This window comes from Rattus norvegicus, chromosome Y (genome assembly GCF_021556685.1).
Source record: "Rattus norvegicus strain SHRSP/BbbUtx chromosome Y, alternate assembly SHRSP_T2T, whole genome shotgun sequence".
Classification (NCBI taxonomy): domain Eukaryota; kingdom Metazoa; phylum Chordata; class Mammalia; order Rodentia; family Muridae; genus Rattus; species Rattus norvegicus.
The window spans coordinates 49072723-49090829 of record NC_141555.1 but is presented as its reverse complement, the minus strand read 5'-3'; positions in this window follow the sequence as shown (position 1 = coordinate 49090829).

Below are 18107 nucleotides of genomic sequence, written 5' to 3'. Positions count from 1 at the left end.
GCTCTTACTCAATGATTGTTATATATTTCTAATAATAACAACAGTAATAGCATTTCAATAGCAGGAAAATTTCCCAAAATGTATCCCTTACAGCCTTGCTTAATAAGGGCAAACAAGTTGTGGACTATAAAATAATCCAAGGCTGTCCATCTGAGGATGACCACCTGCTAGTTATTAGCTTGTCCTCTTATGGCTTCTGACACTTTCCTCTCAGTCCCACATGGTACCTTCTCCAAAACTGACAATAACATCCATCACGAAACATGCCTTAACAGATACAAGAAGATTGAATTAATTCCATGCATCCTACAAGATCATTACAGACTAAAAATTGTCTACAATAACAACAAGAACAACCAAAGACCGACTTATACATGGTAGCTGAGGAATGATTTACTCGAGGAGAAGTTATTCAAATAGAAATAAAGAAAAAAAATTAAAGACATTCTTGAATTTAATGAAAATGAAGGCCTAACTTGAGAATACAAAAAAGCAATGCTAAGAGAAAAACTGATAGCTCTGAGACCCTCAACAAAGAAACAGGAGCTATGATACACTAGCAGTTTGACAGAACACTTGAAATCTCAGAACTAATAAAATACAAATACACCAAGAGGACTAGACAATAGGAAATATTCAAACTCCGGACTGAAATCAACCAAGTAGAAACAAAAGGAATTATATAAAGAATCAAGAAAACCAGGAGCTGGTTCTTTAAAAAAATCCAGAAGACAGGTAAATCCTTAGTATTCAAATTAAAAATAACAAAATCATAAGTGAAATAGAGATATAACCATAGAAAATGAGAAAACTCAAAAAATTATCAGATCCTACTATAAAAGCCTATACTTAACAGAACTGGAAAGTAAGGATTAAATGGATAATTTTCTAGACAGATACAAGGTACCAAAGTTGAATCACGATCAGATAAGCCATCTAAATACTCCCATAACTCGTAAAGTAGTAGAAGCAGTCATTAATTGTCTCCCAACAGAAAGATCCCTGGACCAGGAAGGTTTAGTACAGAATTCTCTCAGACATTCATAAAATACCTAATACCAATATTCTCCAAACTATTCCACAAATTAGAAATAGAAGGAACACTACACAATTCCTTCTCTGACGCCACAGTTATGCTTATAAGTAAAGCAAACAAAGACCCAACAAAGAAAGAGAATTTCAGATCATTTTTTTCATTAATTTCCCTGCAAAAATTCTCAGTAAATTTCTTGCATGCAAATTCCAAGAACACATCAAAACAATGATCCATCATGATCAAGTATGCTTCATCCCAAAGATACAGGAATGGATTAATATACAGAACCTAATAACCAATCAGTCTAATCCACTACAAAAACAAATCAATGAAAAAAAAAAACAAGCAATCATCTCATTAGATGCTGAGAAAACATTTTATAGAACCTAACCCTTCATGGTAAAACTCTTGGAAATATCAGAAATTCAAGTACCATACTGAAGAACAGTAAAAGCAATATACAGGAAACCAGTAGCTAACATCAAACTAAATGGAGAGAAACTTAACACAATCCCACTAAAATCAGAAACTAGACAAGGACACACACTCTCTCCCTACCTTTTCAATATAGTATTTGAAGTCCTAGCCAGAGTAATTAGACAACAAATGGAGGTAAAGAGATAAATATTGCAAAGGAAGTATTCAAAATGTCACTATATGCAGATTATGTGGTAGTATATTTAAGTGACCCCACAAATTCCACAAGTGAACTTCTAAGCCTGATAAACAACTTTGGCAGAGTGACAGAATATAATATTGATTGAAACAAATAAGTAGCTTTCCTCTACTCAAAAGAGAAATAGGCTGAGATAGAAATTACGGAAATGACACCCTTGACAATAATAAAGAAGCTTATAAAATAACTCAGATTCACTCTAACCAAGCAAGTGAAAGATATATATGACAAGAAAACAAGTCTCTGAAGAAAGAAATTGAAGATCTCAGAAATTAGAAAGAACTCCCATGTTCGTGTATTGGCAGGATTAATATTGTAAAAATGGCCATTTTACCAAAAGCAACCTATAGATTGAATGGATTCCCCATCAATATTCCAAATCAATTCTTCACAAACATAAAAGTGAAAGTTTTCAAATTTATTTGCAATAAAATAAATCACAGGATAGAGAAAATTATTCTGAAAAAAAAGCATTTTGGAGAAATCACCATCCCAGAGCTCAAGTTGTATTACAGAGCAATCGTGATGAAAAATTGTATTGTATTGGTATTGAGACAGGCAGGTAGATCAATGGAATAGAATTGAAGATGCAGAAAAGAACCCGCACAACTATGGCCACTTCATTATTGACAAAGGATCTAAAATCATTCAGTGGATAAAAATTGTGCTGTTTCAACTGAAGGACAGAATGTAGGAGAATGCAAATCAATTCATTCCTATCTCCTTGTACACAGCTCAAGTAAAAGTGGATTAAAGACCTCCAAATAAAACCAGAGAAACTGAAACTAATTAAAGAAAAAGCAGGGAAAACCTTGAACACATTGGTACTGGGGAAAATTTCCTGAATAGAACACCAATTACTTTTGCTCTAAGATCAAGAATCGACAAATAGAACTTCATAAAATTTCAAAGTTAGTGTAAAGCAAAGACCACTGTATTTAGTTTCATACAGCAACATACAGATTGGAAAAAGATTTTACCAATCCTACATCTGATAGAGAGCCAATATCCAATATTTACAAAAAACTCAAGGAGAAGATTTACTCCAGAGAATCAAATAACACTATTTAATAGTGGGCTACAGTTCTAAACAAAAATTCTCAACTAATGAATATTGAACAGCTGAGAAGCACCTAAACTAATATTCAACATCCTTAGTCGTTGGGGAAAAGCAATTTAAAACAATCCTTAGATTCTACCTCATACCAGTCAGAATGGCTAAGATAAAAAATCAGTTGACAACAGACTCTGGCAATGGTGTGGAGAGAAAGGAACACTCTGTCACTGTTGATAGTGCAAGCTCTTAAAACCACTCTGGAAACCAGGCTGGAGGTTCTGCAGAGAATTGAACATAGTATTTACTACCTGAGGACCCAGCTGTACCATTCGATGGCACATACCCAAAACTTGCTCCAACCTACAACAAGGACACGTGCTCCACTATGGTCATAGCAGTCTTATTTATAAAAGAGAGAAGCTGGAAAGAACCCAGATGTCCCTCAAAATAGAAACAGATTCATATAATGTGGTACATTTACACAATGGTTTGATACTCAGCTGTTAAATAGAATGACTTCATGAAATTCATAGGCAAAAGGATGAAATCAGAAAATATCATCCTGAGTGAAGTAACCCAATCACAAATAAAGGCACATAGCATGTACTCCCTGGTAAGGGGGTACTCTCTAGAATATCCCAGGTACTAGGGATGCGACAGGTTCCCCGGACCCAACAGTGATGACATTAGCCAACATACACAACAGTGATATTGAACCTGAAGAAACCACCTGCAGTAGATAGACATAGCCCCCAGTGCAAGGATGGGACCAGTCACCCAGCTCTTATTAAAGCAGAGTTATCCCTGTCTAATGAAAAGGCAGGGGCAAAAATGGAGCAGAGGCTGGAGGAAAGGCCTTCCAGAGATCTGCAGACACCAAACCGGACACTGTTGCTGTTGCTGAGATGTGCTTGCAAACAGGAGTCTGATATGCCTGTTCTCTGAGAGGCTTTGCCAGGAAAGCCAACCATTGAACTGAACCTAGAGATCCCAATGGACGATGTAGGGGAAGGGATTTAGAATCTGAAGGGGATTTTAATTAGAGGTAGAACAATGATTTCAATTAACCAGACCCCTCAGAGTACCCCTGGCCCTAACCACCAACTATAGAATATACATTGTCTGGTACCCTACATATGTAGCAGAGAACAGCCTCAACTCACATCAGTGGAAAGGGAAGCACTTGGTCCTTTAGATGCTTGATGTCCTAGAGAAGAGTAATTCAGAGAACAGTGATTCTAGATGGGTGAGGCAAGAATGATTGGGAGAGTTGGGGAGGCACCCTCTTAGAAACAAAGAGGAGGAGTATGTGGTGGATGGAGTTTATTAACAGGATCTGGAAAGGGGTTAATATTTGAAATGAAAACAAATACAATGGTTAATAATAATAATAATAATAATAATAATAATAATAATAATAATAAAGGAGTGGTATTTTCCATACATTATTTTACTGCTCAGGTTAGCTTGGAACACTTATTGTTCCCTAGATGCATATTTCTTCCTACAGTTCCTGATTGCTTGTTTCTCTGAGGAGTGTAGCCTTAGATCTTTCTCTTCATTCAAAGAAGGCATAACACTTAACTCCTTTCTCCAAGCAAGGGTGATTGTAGATATGTTTGTAAAAGGCGGGAGGCATTTGCACAATCTAATTGGGGATCACCAAAAGAATTATTTAAAAGAAAAGTTTGTAATGCAAACAGTTGTATTCAATCAGCTTACCAGTATTGAAAGCATCCCAGGATTTCTAGCCAGGCAACTGCGTAAGATATCAAGAGACATTTAGAATTTCAATACATGTGACTAGAAAAAATACATTCCATTGTGTAGCATACTCAATATTTCAAAACTATCATATTGGGAAGAATATTAAGAGCTTTAGGACAAGAAAAAATAGTGATACATCTAGGCAGAAGCATCACAGTAACACCTGGAAGTCACATGGAATTCTAATATCAATCCCATGCATTCTATGCTCTATTCACATCCTCACATGTTCATTCCGTAACACAGTCAACCAGTGATTTTCTAGTCCCTGCAGTCTCTGAGGAGCAAGGGTCTGGATCAGCCTTTCCCATTTGCTTATGATGTTCCAAGACACATCACTGCACCACTGATGGCCTCCAGTTAGAGCGATTTATCCTGTTGTAATATTCGCTTGACCGCACAATGTCCTAAGCACCCCTTTCCCTTTCCATTCATGTTGCTCCTTCCAGAATCCCTTATCTCGGCCCCTGACAGAGAGCAGATAGCACTCTGGACTCAAAGGAAGAGAGTCGATAGGGTTCCTCCTCAATCAGAAAGCTTGGATGATCGCGCCGCTACTACAAATACTGACAAGTGAGGCAGCTCCTGACTAGTCCGTGCAGACCTCGCGACTGCAACGTGCAGACCTCGCTATTGCCCCACGCAGACCTCGTGACTGCCCCAGCAGACCTTGTCACTACCCCGTGCAGACATCGAGACTGCCCCTTGGAAACCTCGCAACTGCCCCATGCAGACCTTGCGACTTCCCCGTGGAGACTTCGCAAGTGCCCGGTGCAGACCTCGCAACTGGTCCGTGCAGACCTCGCTACTGCCCCGTGCTAACTCGAGGACAGCCCCTATCCAACTTTGTTTCCTGAGATCAAGGTTCACTCGAGATTCCCCTGCTTTTCTTTCTGGACTTGTCCACAGTTCTCGGAAGAGAGACCCATACTCAAAGGATACAGCTCAACTGATGTTCACCAAGACTCACCTCTGGGCAAGTACATTCACTGCCCCTTACGTGGTAGTAGCCCATTCACGATTTCTTGTTCAATTTTCTTAACGACTAAACAGCCAGATGTGTGGAGAGAGGCCAGCGAGCCTCATCCGGGACTTTACCCTCTGACCATGCACTGCCGATTTCCCAGCATCCACAGCCTGGAAGCCCCTTCAGTGTCCCCCCAAGCAGATTATAACACCGGACTCCAATGGGGGAAGCACTTGAAGGGTTCCCAGCCTCCGCCACCTGAGACTGCCTTCAGTGTCCCCGAACCAGATTACAACATCATTCCTCAATGGGGGAAGCACTTGAATAGCAGAGACCCGAGCAAGTTTGCACCTCCAGGACTACTTACATGGACTCGGCACAAGTTCAGATGCCCAAAACCCTATGAAGACCAGAGATTCAAAAAACCTGATGCTCGTGTTACAGAAAACCTACAGAAACTCAAAGATCATATAAAGGCTTCAGTCAGTAAGAGGGCCCAAGACCCCAAGAGGTAACTGACTGAGAACAAGAAATGGACAGTTCCACTTCCTCTGAGGGTTCCTTAGGGCATGAGTAATCCACTGACCAAGGATAGCAGATCACTGTGTAACACACTGACCAGGGATACCAGAAGATCTGCTTTACATCCTGCTACTAGAAAAAAGAGTGGCCTCATCTTTAGTGCCCATTCTTGGGAAGATGAAAAAAAAAAAGCGGGTTATGTCTACTGGGTTTGAAAAAATCTGGACTTTGACGAGTTGGTAGCCAGAGTGCCTGCAACATCTACAAACCACAGTGCTGGAGAGAACAGTGAAAGTTTCAGAGAAAACCACACTGTACCTGGGCCACCTTCTGCTGACTCTTCTACTGACAAACTGGGCCAGGTAATATTCACACACATTCCAGGTTCCCAACATCATTCCCTATCTAGACATGGAGAACTTGGATCTCCCATTTTTCCCCAAGATGTTCCTATCCACCCAGGACTTTCCGGAAATAACCAAATGTTTCCAATATTCAATAGGGTTTTTCGACATTTGTCCAGGTGTCCAAAATTCTTCCCATTGATCCTTAACGGAAAATCATATGTTCTCCTCTTCCAGAAGGAGTGTTTTTTTTCTTCTATTTTCATTAACTTGCAAATTTATTATTTACATTTCAAATGTTATTCCCTTTCTAGGTTATAGGTTAACATTTTCCTAGCTCTTCCCACTCAGCTTCTATAGGGGTGTTCCTAACCCGATCCACCTCCATATTACTTTCCTTCACTGGGGGTTTAGTCTTGGGAGGACCAAAGTCTTCCCCTTCCACTGGTGCCACTACTAGGCATTCAGTGATACCAATGATTTTGGAGTCCCGGGTTAGTTCATGTATAGTCTTTGGGTAGTAGCATGTAACCACTAATGAAGACAAGACAATTCTCTAGATTTAGAGAGATGGAGTATGTAAAGGTTTCCACTGTGTCACAAGAGACTCACCTGGAAAAGGAACTCTTGAAACTGGTCATTATAAGGAAAGCTGTTCAACAGGTAGGACATGGAGGTTCTCAGTGACATCATCATCATTAGGACCTTCCCGAAAAATCTCTTGTAACCTGGAGAGCCCTAGCTCCTTCTGTGAGGTCAGAAGTGTTGTTGTGACACCACCTGCTTCTCAGATATTACTTCAGTACATCTAGGGTTTGTAACTGGCCTTTAATTCAGAGTAAACAGCCATTTTTTAGGGAGAGCAAAGAGGATGAAAGGATCCGAGATGAGGAGAAGGAAGCTGCCCTTCTGTCATGGTATAAAAAAGGAAGAAATACATGGTCCACTGGAGAGCTCAGTGAATCCTGGGTAGGTGTTTAGTGTGTTCCCTGAACAGACAGCCTTGATCTGACCCTTCCACATATGGGAATCAAGAGCTGTGAGCCTCTCAGAAGCATCTGGACTTCCCTGTTCTTATGGTTCCTGGAAGTCAGAGAGTTTATATCATTAATTTCTTTATTCCCAAAGCCAAGGGTTGGGAAATGCACAGTTGATTTCCTGAGAGCTCATGGACTTTACTCTTTTTGAAAAGAAGAAAAAGGTCCTAAGGAAAAAGGGAGAGACAGGAATTGTGTCCCTAGCTCAGAGAAAACTCCTCCATGGTTTGGATACCTATATTGCAGTTTGTGTCTGACACTGATATCTAGGAGAGAGAAGTGCTTCTAGTTGAGATTTCATCATCTGTCTTTCACTAGTATTACTCTGATTACCATTCCCTTACAGTAACCCTTTAGATTTCAATAGGTGAGATTAGGTAGCAGTTTATTTTACTTCTTCCATTTTTTTTTATTTTTTGGCAAAATTCATTGCTTATTTAATTGGATATTTCTATATTTACATTTCAAATGTTATTTTCTTTCCCAGTTTCCTGTCAATATGAGCCCTAACTGACCCCTCTCCTCTTCTATAACCTCCCATACTGCACCTTGACATTCCCTTGAACTGGGAGTCAAACCTGGAAAGACCAAGGGCTTCTCCTTCTATTGGTGCCCAACAGGGTCATCCTCTGTTACATATGCAGTTGGAGCCATAATTCTGTCCATGCACAAAATATTGGGTTAGTACCAGAAATCTCTGGTTCTTTGGCATTGTTTTTCTTATGTAGTTGAAAGCCCCTTCAGTTCTGTTTGGAGCGACACTCTTGATGCCCTCCACTGTTGATGATATTATTATGGTTAGAATTTACTATCACTATTTTCATGGAAAATCCCCACCAAGCTGCAAAATAGTAATACACATTTGGTGGTAAAGAAAAAATAATACTATTTTAAAGTTGTCCTGCTGACTAATAATATGACAAACCTGTAACATTTCTGATACTTTGTGAACATCACCTTATTACCTGACCACACCAGTATTGTATGTTGGTCCTGGGTAAATGTTTCTTACTTTTCCCTGCCCTCTGTTACCCCTGTAATGGTATAAATTCAGCCTTGGAGGAAAATAAAATTGCCGCCCTGGTCAGACTCCTGTCTTAACGTCATTATTTGTCCCAAGAACCCTTGTCCCAATTCTATTCCAGGCACCCTCTGATCTCTCACTTACAAAAGGCACCCAAGTTGCGGCTCTTTGAAGGTGTCCTGGAGGAGAAAGTCTTTCCCTATTAATAGGCTGGTCTGTCTTCTTTGTTTGTGGAAGACTTTGCTCCTTCTTGGACCTTTGGCTCCCACCCCTAACCCCCTCCCAGAGCTATTGCTGAGTGATGGGACAAGCATTCTACTCTCATCTTTTGTGACAGGACACAGAGAGTCATTCAGGACACAAAGAATAGGGCTATGGGGTCTTAAAGCACTTTGGTGCATCACAGGGACTGTGCACCCTCCAGACCACAATTGGTTAAGAGATCAGAGGTAAGCTTGAGCAAATCTGTGTTTTGTGTTCTGTGTTACTTTCTGTTTTGTCTCTGTGTCATGTTTCACCTTTGTTTCATGCTGACTTGTGTTGTATGCCCCTGCTGTCTGAAGGGTTTGAGTCCCAACTGGAGAAGTTTTAGAGTCCACTTGGTGGTCGCTATTGGTCCTGTAAGGGGCTTATGGCTGTGACAGGTCGACTTGCTTGTTGTCACAGGCCATAGGCCCTAGAGGATGCTCTAGGAGGAGAAAGGAATATAGAGGACACTCTAGAGTCACATTGGGAGGTGGGATCAGATGTCTGCCTCATCCCAGAAACAGCTAAGGTTAAGCTGCATTTTGGGCCAGGTATTGAAGGTAATGGGCATCTGTGGAATTCACTTATGGAATGCTTTTTCTTGGTCTTGTTTGTCTAGTTTTTTTCTTTGGTATTGTCGAGTGTCTTTTTTGGCTGTTGTTTCATTTTTGGACTTGGACTGATGATAGTGTTTGAAATCATGGAACTGTTTGCTTTCTTTCTCAAGAAGTTTTACTTGGTCTACTTGGTGCTTAACTTGGAAATAATTTGCTTGAGAGAAATTGTTTTCTGCCAGGGAACCTGCCTTATCTGCTGGCCCTATTGCAAGTGAGGAGTTGGTCTTCAGCATTAAGTCACTTTCCTTGTTAGTCATCCTTGACATACACAGTGCCTCTGATCCTATTCCTGCAGCAGTCAGTTCTTGCCCCTGTGGTCAAAATGCCCCAGGTTGGGAATCAGGGTAGTCCCGAAAATAGTTTCAGAAAGAGTCTGCAGCAGACTGCGAGGAACTTCTTTGTGCCAGACAGAAAAGGCTTTACTCTAGGATGACAAGAAGAGCACCGGCTCTTCAGCTTACTCCAACTGGAGGCTGTGGCCACGGTCAGGATCAATGTTTTCTTTTTCATGGCCCTCTAACTCAGTGAGGCGGCTTGGTGAACGGCTACCACTGCAGTCCTTGGAGGGCTATACTTCTATTAAAGATCAGTACTCCAATGTTAGTAATCTATTTATTGGTTATAAGAGTCCGGAAACCCAACACAATTGTGACCACTGCCTCACGAATGGTGGCCGAAAGCATCCTTAAAACCAATTGCCTGTAACTATAGCTTACTCTATGATATCTGAGGCTTCAATCGGATAACACCCCCTGGGCAAGCCCCCCTTCAATTCTCAAATGCTATTTTCTCCTGGTCTTTTGGCGCAAGGTCATCTAGCATGTATGACAGCCTGGAAGAAACTTCCCCCTTAAAGTAGACGAACCATACAATTATTTTATCAGCCACTTGGCATCTAGCACTCAGTTCTTAACCATCTCTCTATCCTTTTGTTATTAATTCTTACTGGAAGCCTAGTGTCCTTCAGAGGCTGGGTCTCTTGATAGGCAGAGCCACTGAGCTGACTCTAAGGAGCTGAGCTGAGCTCAGGACAATCAAAGTCCAGAGAGACAGCCGGTAACAAACCAGCTGCCACTCTGCTCTCATTTTTGTTTCACAGGCACAAAGCTTGTGCCTGATTATGGGCTGGCCTTTTTGCCCCAAGAAAGCTGGCCCATTTAGCTGTATGACTGAATGCTATTTGTCACCTATCTGGTTGTTCCACGTGCTCTCACCATGTCACCCCCTAGCATTCTTGCCTGGCACCTTACCGCTGTTCTTAAGAATTTTATCACCCAAGACACTGTGTAATTTGACTTAAATATATCCCATCCTGCTAATATGGATGTCCCAGATTCACATTCTGAAGGTACTAATTTTAAAACAAGGGATGGTACATTCCCCTAAGTATTAAATTGATATACTTGGGGTCTTAGAACGTTTCAATCAGAGGTTGATACAGAGATTATAATTACTTTAAAATAGTTAAAAGATACAGTGCATTCTTACTGACCTGCTTTTGGGCACAGATCCAAAGAAGGAGCCCAGCGAGGCACTTAACTTGGCATAAGGTACACACGACTTCATCTACAGCCTGCATTCCACTCAAAGGACCTGCTTCCTCAAAGAACTGCATCGCTTCAAGAAGAATGAGAAACCTAACACCCACTCCAGGACAGCTAAATTATGTATTCTTCAAAAATGCAATACCATTCATAGGATTTGACTTTTTGGATAATGCAATTATGATTGTTGCAGGAACCCAAATTGTATTGTCTATTTGATTTATTTTGAGACTTTAAAAAATGTCAATCAGCATGCTATTTTTCCTTCTATGTGTCAACACATTATTTATTTTTCAGTTAATGATGCTGTACATTAATTATTTGGGGTTTGCTTATTCCTTATTGGACATGCATGGGATACCTATTTATCTCCTTGTCTTTTGCTTATATATTTTGGCCCTTGGACATTTAATCATTTATCAGCCTTGTTAAGTAACAGGGAGATAATATAACAACAAAACCTATTCACTTATATTATCATAGGCTAACTATCGATGATGCTTTGATGAGGGTCAAGTTCACCTACAAATCTCCATCCCAGTCCAGGGAAGGACATTTTTGTTCCTCAGTCAAATGAGGCCATCATTCTTTTTTGCCTACTGTCCTGATGCCTTTGCTGAAAAACCAAAAAATTCTCACCCCTGCGTGCAGAGCTGGACAGTCATTGATGGATAGAGAATGATATATTCATGAATAAATGGCCTAAGACAGGAGGGCTGACATTAGCTGCTGCCTTATCCCATGATGGGCCCTGGCTACAAGATTCTCTTGGCCATGTGACAAATAACACCCCAAGTTAGACAGACGCAGTTTCCAAGGGGTGCATTCCAGTACATGCATGGGCACTGGTCACTTTTGCATTTGAATATATGTAAATTGGAGATGTTGGTTGCAATTCCCTTGAAGCCCTCCATTGTAGATGTTATTATTATGATTAGTATTAAGTATGACTGGGTTCATGGAAAATCCCCAGCCAGCTGCAGAAGACTAATACAAATCTGGTGGTCAAGAAAATAAAAATATGGTAATGTTGTCCTGCTGATTAATAATATGACAAACCTGTAAACTCTGTAACATCCTTTCAACATCAATCCGTGACCAAACAAATCATTTGTTTTGCCCTGCGTAAATGTTTCTTAGTTCCACCTCCCTCTGTTAACCCTCTTATGGTATAAATTCAGCCTTGGAGAAAAATAAAATTGACGCCTTTTTCAGACTCTTGTCTTGGCATCCTTCTTTGGTCCTTTGTCCCACATTCTGTTCCAGGTACCCTCAGAACCCTCACTTACACAGCATTTGTAATCCCTTCTCAAAATCTACCAACAACATATCAGTTGTCAGTAAACTAGTTTGCCACTAGCATTCACTTCTGTATTTGATATGCTCTAGCTGTGTCTCTTAGGAAGGAGCTATATCCGGTACCTGGCAGAATGCACTTCATAGCTTCATCACTCATATCTAGTTATGAATATATATATATTCAAATATATATATTTGGTGTCTCCTACAGCAATGAGGTTAGGTAGAATTTTAGCATGGATTGTGCGCAACTAGCTAAAGAATGTAGAATTCACAAATGACAATGGCAAATAATCTCACTCCTGTTCTTAGGAACCTATTGAGGTTGATGTTTAACTGGACCTCAAGCCATTCCTCTCACTGCCCATCCTCCTAAGTATGATGTATGGCCTGAAGAAATAATCATGGTGGGAACGCAGGTAGGTAGATATGAGAGAACTGATACTTAATTGAAAATAGAACCACATTCTATAGTCTATGTTGTCCTTTGTTTTATTGATATCTGCTATTTTTTGGATAAAATAAGCATTTGGGAGTTTATCATTCGAAGTAGGTAGACAATATTTATATTGTTATATTCATTCTATTGCTAGACCCACATTGTTGCCAAAATCAATGAAAAAAAATGGAATTGGAAAACAGATTATTTGATAACACATTCTGGAAAATATATATATATATATTCCAGAATACACACACACACACACACACACACACACAAATACACACACACACACACACACACATATATATATATATATATATATATATATATATATATATTCCAGAATATATGTATATATATACATATATAATATATATATATATATATATATATATATATATATATATATATAAATTCCCCAATCAAGGAATGTTCAAATAGAAAATGAAATACAATATACACTCAATTAAAGGTCTGTAGGGTAAATACAGGTTTTTGGGAAACAAAGAAAACCTAGGAAACTGAACTGTATATCACAGGAATGGACCTAGTAATAGAATTATGATCCAGAAGAATCTCCTCCATCCTATGTTCCTAGATGTTTTCTACTCATGCCGAGCCCCTGAATAACTTTCTCCATTCAGACCATGTAAACACTAATACAGGAAAGAGAAGTATCTAGACTTAGAGAGATGTAGTTTGTAGTACGTACAGGTTTCCACTGTGTCATAGGAGACACACCTGCAAATCACATTCTTGAATCTATTCAATGTACCTCTCCAATATTCCTTCAGTTCATATAGGGTTTACTAATTGGCTGCTAATTCAGTGTAAAGGGCCATTTAGGAGGGAGGACAAAGAGGATGAAGAAATCCGAGGTGTGGAAAAGAAAGCTGGCCTTCTGTCTTGGTATAAAAAAAGGAAGATATGCATGGATTATGGGAAATCTCAGTCCTTGGTAGGAGTTGAGTATATTCACTTGAGACACAGACATGACCTTAGCCCTCCACATACGGGATTCAGGTGCTGGAGCCTCTCAGAAGCATCTTGACTTCCCTGCTTCTAATGGTTCCTGGAAGTCAGAGAGTTTATATCATTAATATCTTTATCCAAAAGGCCAGGTGTTGTGAAGGACACTGTTCTTTTCCTTAGAACTCATCGTTTTTATTCTTTCTGCCCAGAAGAAAATGGTCCTAAGGAAGAAGTAAAAAAACATGTATTCTTTCCTCAGCTCAGAGGAAATTACTCGATTATTTGGATACTTATAGAGCAGTATGTTCTGATACTGGTATTTGAGAGAGAGAATTGCTCCAAATTTGGACTTCATCACCTCAGACTTTCCACTAGTATTATTCTGACTATAATTCCCTGATAGGGACCATTTGGATTACTGAGCCAATAGGTCTGATTAGCTGCTAATTTTCTTTTCTTTTCTTTCTTTAATTTTTTTTATTTTTTTAGCAAATTTTATAGCATTTTTAAATGGGTATTTCTATATTTACATTTCAAATGTTATTTTCTTTCCCAGTTTCTTGTCCATAAGATTCCTAACTGGTCTTCTTACCCTTCTTCTATAACGCCTTTACTGAGCCTTGACATTCCCTTGAACTAGCAATAAAAACTAGGGAGAACCAAGGGCTTATCCTATCACTGATGCCCAAAATCACCATACTCTGCCACATATGCAGTTGGAGCCATAAGTCTGTCTATAAACCGTCTTTGAATATTGGTTTAGTACCAGAAAGCTCAGGTTAGTTGAACTTGTTGTTCTTATTTGGTTGAAAGTCCATTCAGTTCTTGAAATCCTTTCTCAACATCTACAAACAAGGGGTCTTTTTTCAGTTATCTGGTTTGCCACTAGCAATCACTTCTGTATTTGACATGCTCTGGCTGTCTCTCTAATGAAAGATCTATAACTGTTTATTGGCAGAATGCACATTTTAGCTTCCTCAATCTTATCTAGTTTTGGTGCCTGATTTTATATATATATATACAATGGCTCCTACAACTATGAATTTTAGTGGAATATTTACAGGGATTCTGTGCAATTAGGTCAAGAATATAGGATCCACAAATGACAATGCCAAATAGATTCCTTCCTGTTCTTATGAACCTGCTGAAGTTGAGGTTTCACTGGACCTCAAGCAATACATTTTGCTGCACATCCCCCTGAAACTGACGTTTGGACTGAAAAACTCTCATGTCTTTCCCTGGGAATACAGGAAGATAGATATTAGAGAAAAGATATGTAATAGAACTATAGAACTGCATTCTATAGTCATTGTTGTCTTTGCTTAACTGATGTCTGTTAATCTTTGGATATTATAATGATTTGGGAGTTGATCATTTGAAGTAGTACACAATATTTCTACTGTTATATTCACGCTATAGCTGGGTCAAGTTTGTTTACCAAATTTATTGCAAAAAATGGAATTCGAAAAATGAAATTTTTGAGTACTCATGCAGGAATATATAGAATATCCCCTGTCAATGAATGTACAATCAAAAAATGTAACAAAATATCCACTAAATTAAAGGTCTGTAGGGAAAATATTGGCACATGGGAAACTGAGAAAACCTAGGGATTTGAATTGTATTTCACAGGATTGGACGTGGGAATGAAATTAATCTCCAGAAGAATCTCCTTCACTCCTTGTTCCTAGATATTTTCTACCCATGCTAAGCCCTTGCCTAACTTTCTCCATTCAGAGCATGTGACTACTAATGAAGCAGAGAAATCTCTAGCTTTAGAGAGATGTAGCATGTAAAGTTTTCCAATGTGTCAAAGGTGACACTACTGGAAAGGGCACACTTGAAACTGGTCAATGTAAGGAAAGCTGTTTAGCAGGTAGGCCATGGCAGTTCTCAGTGACATCATCATTAGGCCCTCCACGAAAAATCCCTTGTATCCTGGAGAGCCCTAGCTTCTTCTGTGACGTAACAAGTGTTGCTTCGTCAGCAATTGTCTCTCAGATATTCCTTCCATATATCTATGGTTTACTAATTGGCCTCTAATTCAGAGTAAAGAGCCATTTGGGAGGGTGAACAAACAGGATTAAGAGATCAGAGATGGGGAGAAGGAAGCTGGTCTTTTGTCTTGGTATAAAAGAAAAAAGAAACATGTGGTTCTTGGGAAAACACCCTGGGAAGATGGCTTTAGTTTTTTTGATCTCTGGTTTAACTGTGATCTTGGAGAAGTTGCTGAACATTCTAAAGACCTTTGGGCAGATGGTAAAGTTTCTAGATACCCCTTTTTTATTTCATTGATCCTGGGGATTGTACGGCTGATGGTAAATGTTTCCCAGGAAGACTGCTAAGCCAGATTGATTTTTGGATGCTTTAGAAGACATGGAATATTTCTGATATACTTGGGCTGATGGCACAAGGTCTAAAAGATATTTTTCGATGTGGACTTTCCCTCAGACCTTTGAAAATATAAAAAAAGCTTTTGTAATTTTGAAGTCTAATTTGCACAATGACAAATCACTTTGAGCATGGACAACACTTTCTGGAGCCCTAGAGCAGTGTGAAGAAATTCCCTGAAACCCTGGGCAGACGGTGAACATGCATTTTGGTAGAAAAGTGAGTTTCTTGAGCACCTTGGGACAATATGGAATGTCCAGTATGCCCTTGTAAGGATTGGCAACTTTCCAAAATTCCTTCGTCATTTTTGGAAAATTCCAAGGGCCTATGGACAGATGGGGAATGTGTGGGACTCACCTGAGGAGTAGTTGTATCTTTTGGTGTCTCTTTGTTTCCAGAAGATGACACAATATCCCAATTCACAACTGTCTTCCTCAGAGGAGAAAGTTCTCAAGATTCCATCCGAAGGATCAAATCTTAACCCTGTGTTTCTAGAGACTGGATGCTTATGGTCCACTATGGTAGAGGGAGAATGCAATCTATTTCTTCCCAGAGTGCACATGTGATATAAATCTACTTGGGTAGACAGGGATAGTTGTAAAGCATGCTGTTCAGCTGCAGTAGATCCTCAGACATCCTTCTCAGATGAGGAAGGTCTTAATGTATCATGTATATGTATAGAAATCCTGACTGTGACATCAGAATGGTGGTTAGGTATTAGAGCTACCTCTGAAGATGTGACTTCTTCTAGAGAATCATGGACATATGTGAAAGATCTGGGAGCCTCATGAGCAGATAAGGATGTTTCTACACATCGTTGTGTAATTGTGGAAGTTCCAAGAAAATTTTCTTCTGCGGGAGAAATGGAATCAGACTTTCATATAGAAGTGTCAGGTTCCCTAGCCTGCTTGATAGGCAAAACGGCTTCGAAGGCACCTTCAGGAGATAAGGTAAAATCCAGAGCCTTAGAAGTATTTTGCAGATGTTCTGGGTCTGCTTGTGGGTATAAAGAAGGACTGGATACCCTTTGGGAATATTTGGAAGAGTCTGTAGCATCTTTTGTATTTGTGGATGTTGGCTGAACTTGAGGAGATTAAGAAGTTCGTATAGACACCTGTGAAGTTAGCAGAGGTCATATCCATTCTTTTTCACAAATGCAATCCAAGCAATCCCTTTCCTCAGCTGTTGAGGATGGTACAGACACTGGTATTTCGTTATCATGTTCCCCCACTCCTGGTTCATATATGGTTGAATCCATAAACTTCTCTACAGATGGAATATGTCCTAGAACATCTTTTGTACATGTGTCACATCGGCAAGCCATTTCTACATATGTGGCTGTGGGTAGAACTCCTTTTGTAGATGTTTCTTCTCCCACAGTCTCTTTAAGAGATAGAGTACTACTCAGAGAATTCTGCTAAGTTTTGGGAAATGCTAGCATCTCTGCTGTATATGTGGAAAAATTTGGAGCCTCTCCTTACAGGACAGAATGACTTAGAGTCCCTTGAGGAGGTAGGGGATGTTGTATCTTCTCTGCACTTTGTATAAATATGGAGTCTGCATGGCTTATTGACTGTGTGTTGTGATAAACTTGGTTCTTTTGGGCCTGATGACAAGTCAGGAGGGACCTTTTCGGTGGTAGAGGATATTTGAATAATTCTCTGTTGTATAGTGACATTGTAAGTACTGGGGGAGATGGTGAGGGTGCTAGATCATATTTTTTATATGCTGAAGGCACAAGAGTTCCTTTGGTGGACTCAGAATTTTCTACCACATCTTGCTTTGGTATGGAACACTGAAGAGCCCCTTCTGAAATTGTCAATGGTCCTTGATCTAATGTTGTACATGCAGAAAGTTTTGTCTCTGCTTGGGCTGGTATGTGCGTTATGAGTTTCACTTTGGGATTTGTGACTGCATTTTGTCACTCTGGACCATAAGTGATGATTTAATCTCATTTTTAATAGTGGAGGGCTTTTAAGTTCCTCTTGGTTTAATAGGGAAGTTCTGAAACCCCCTCTTTCAGCAGAATCAGGTTTAAAATTCGCTTTACCCTAAGCAGATAGCATTAGGCACTTTGATGTAGATTGGGGACATCTTTGACTGTCTTTCGGATTGGACATAGCTCTCTGCCATGCTTTGGCAGCTATCAACGGTATTAAAGTC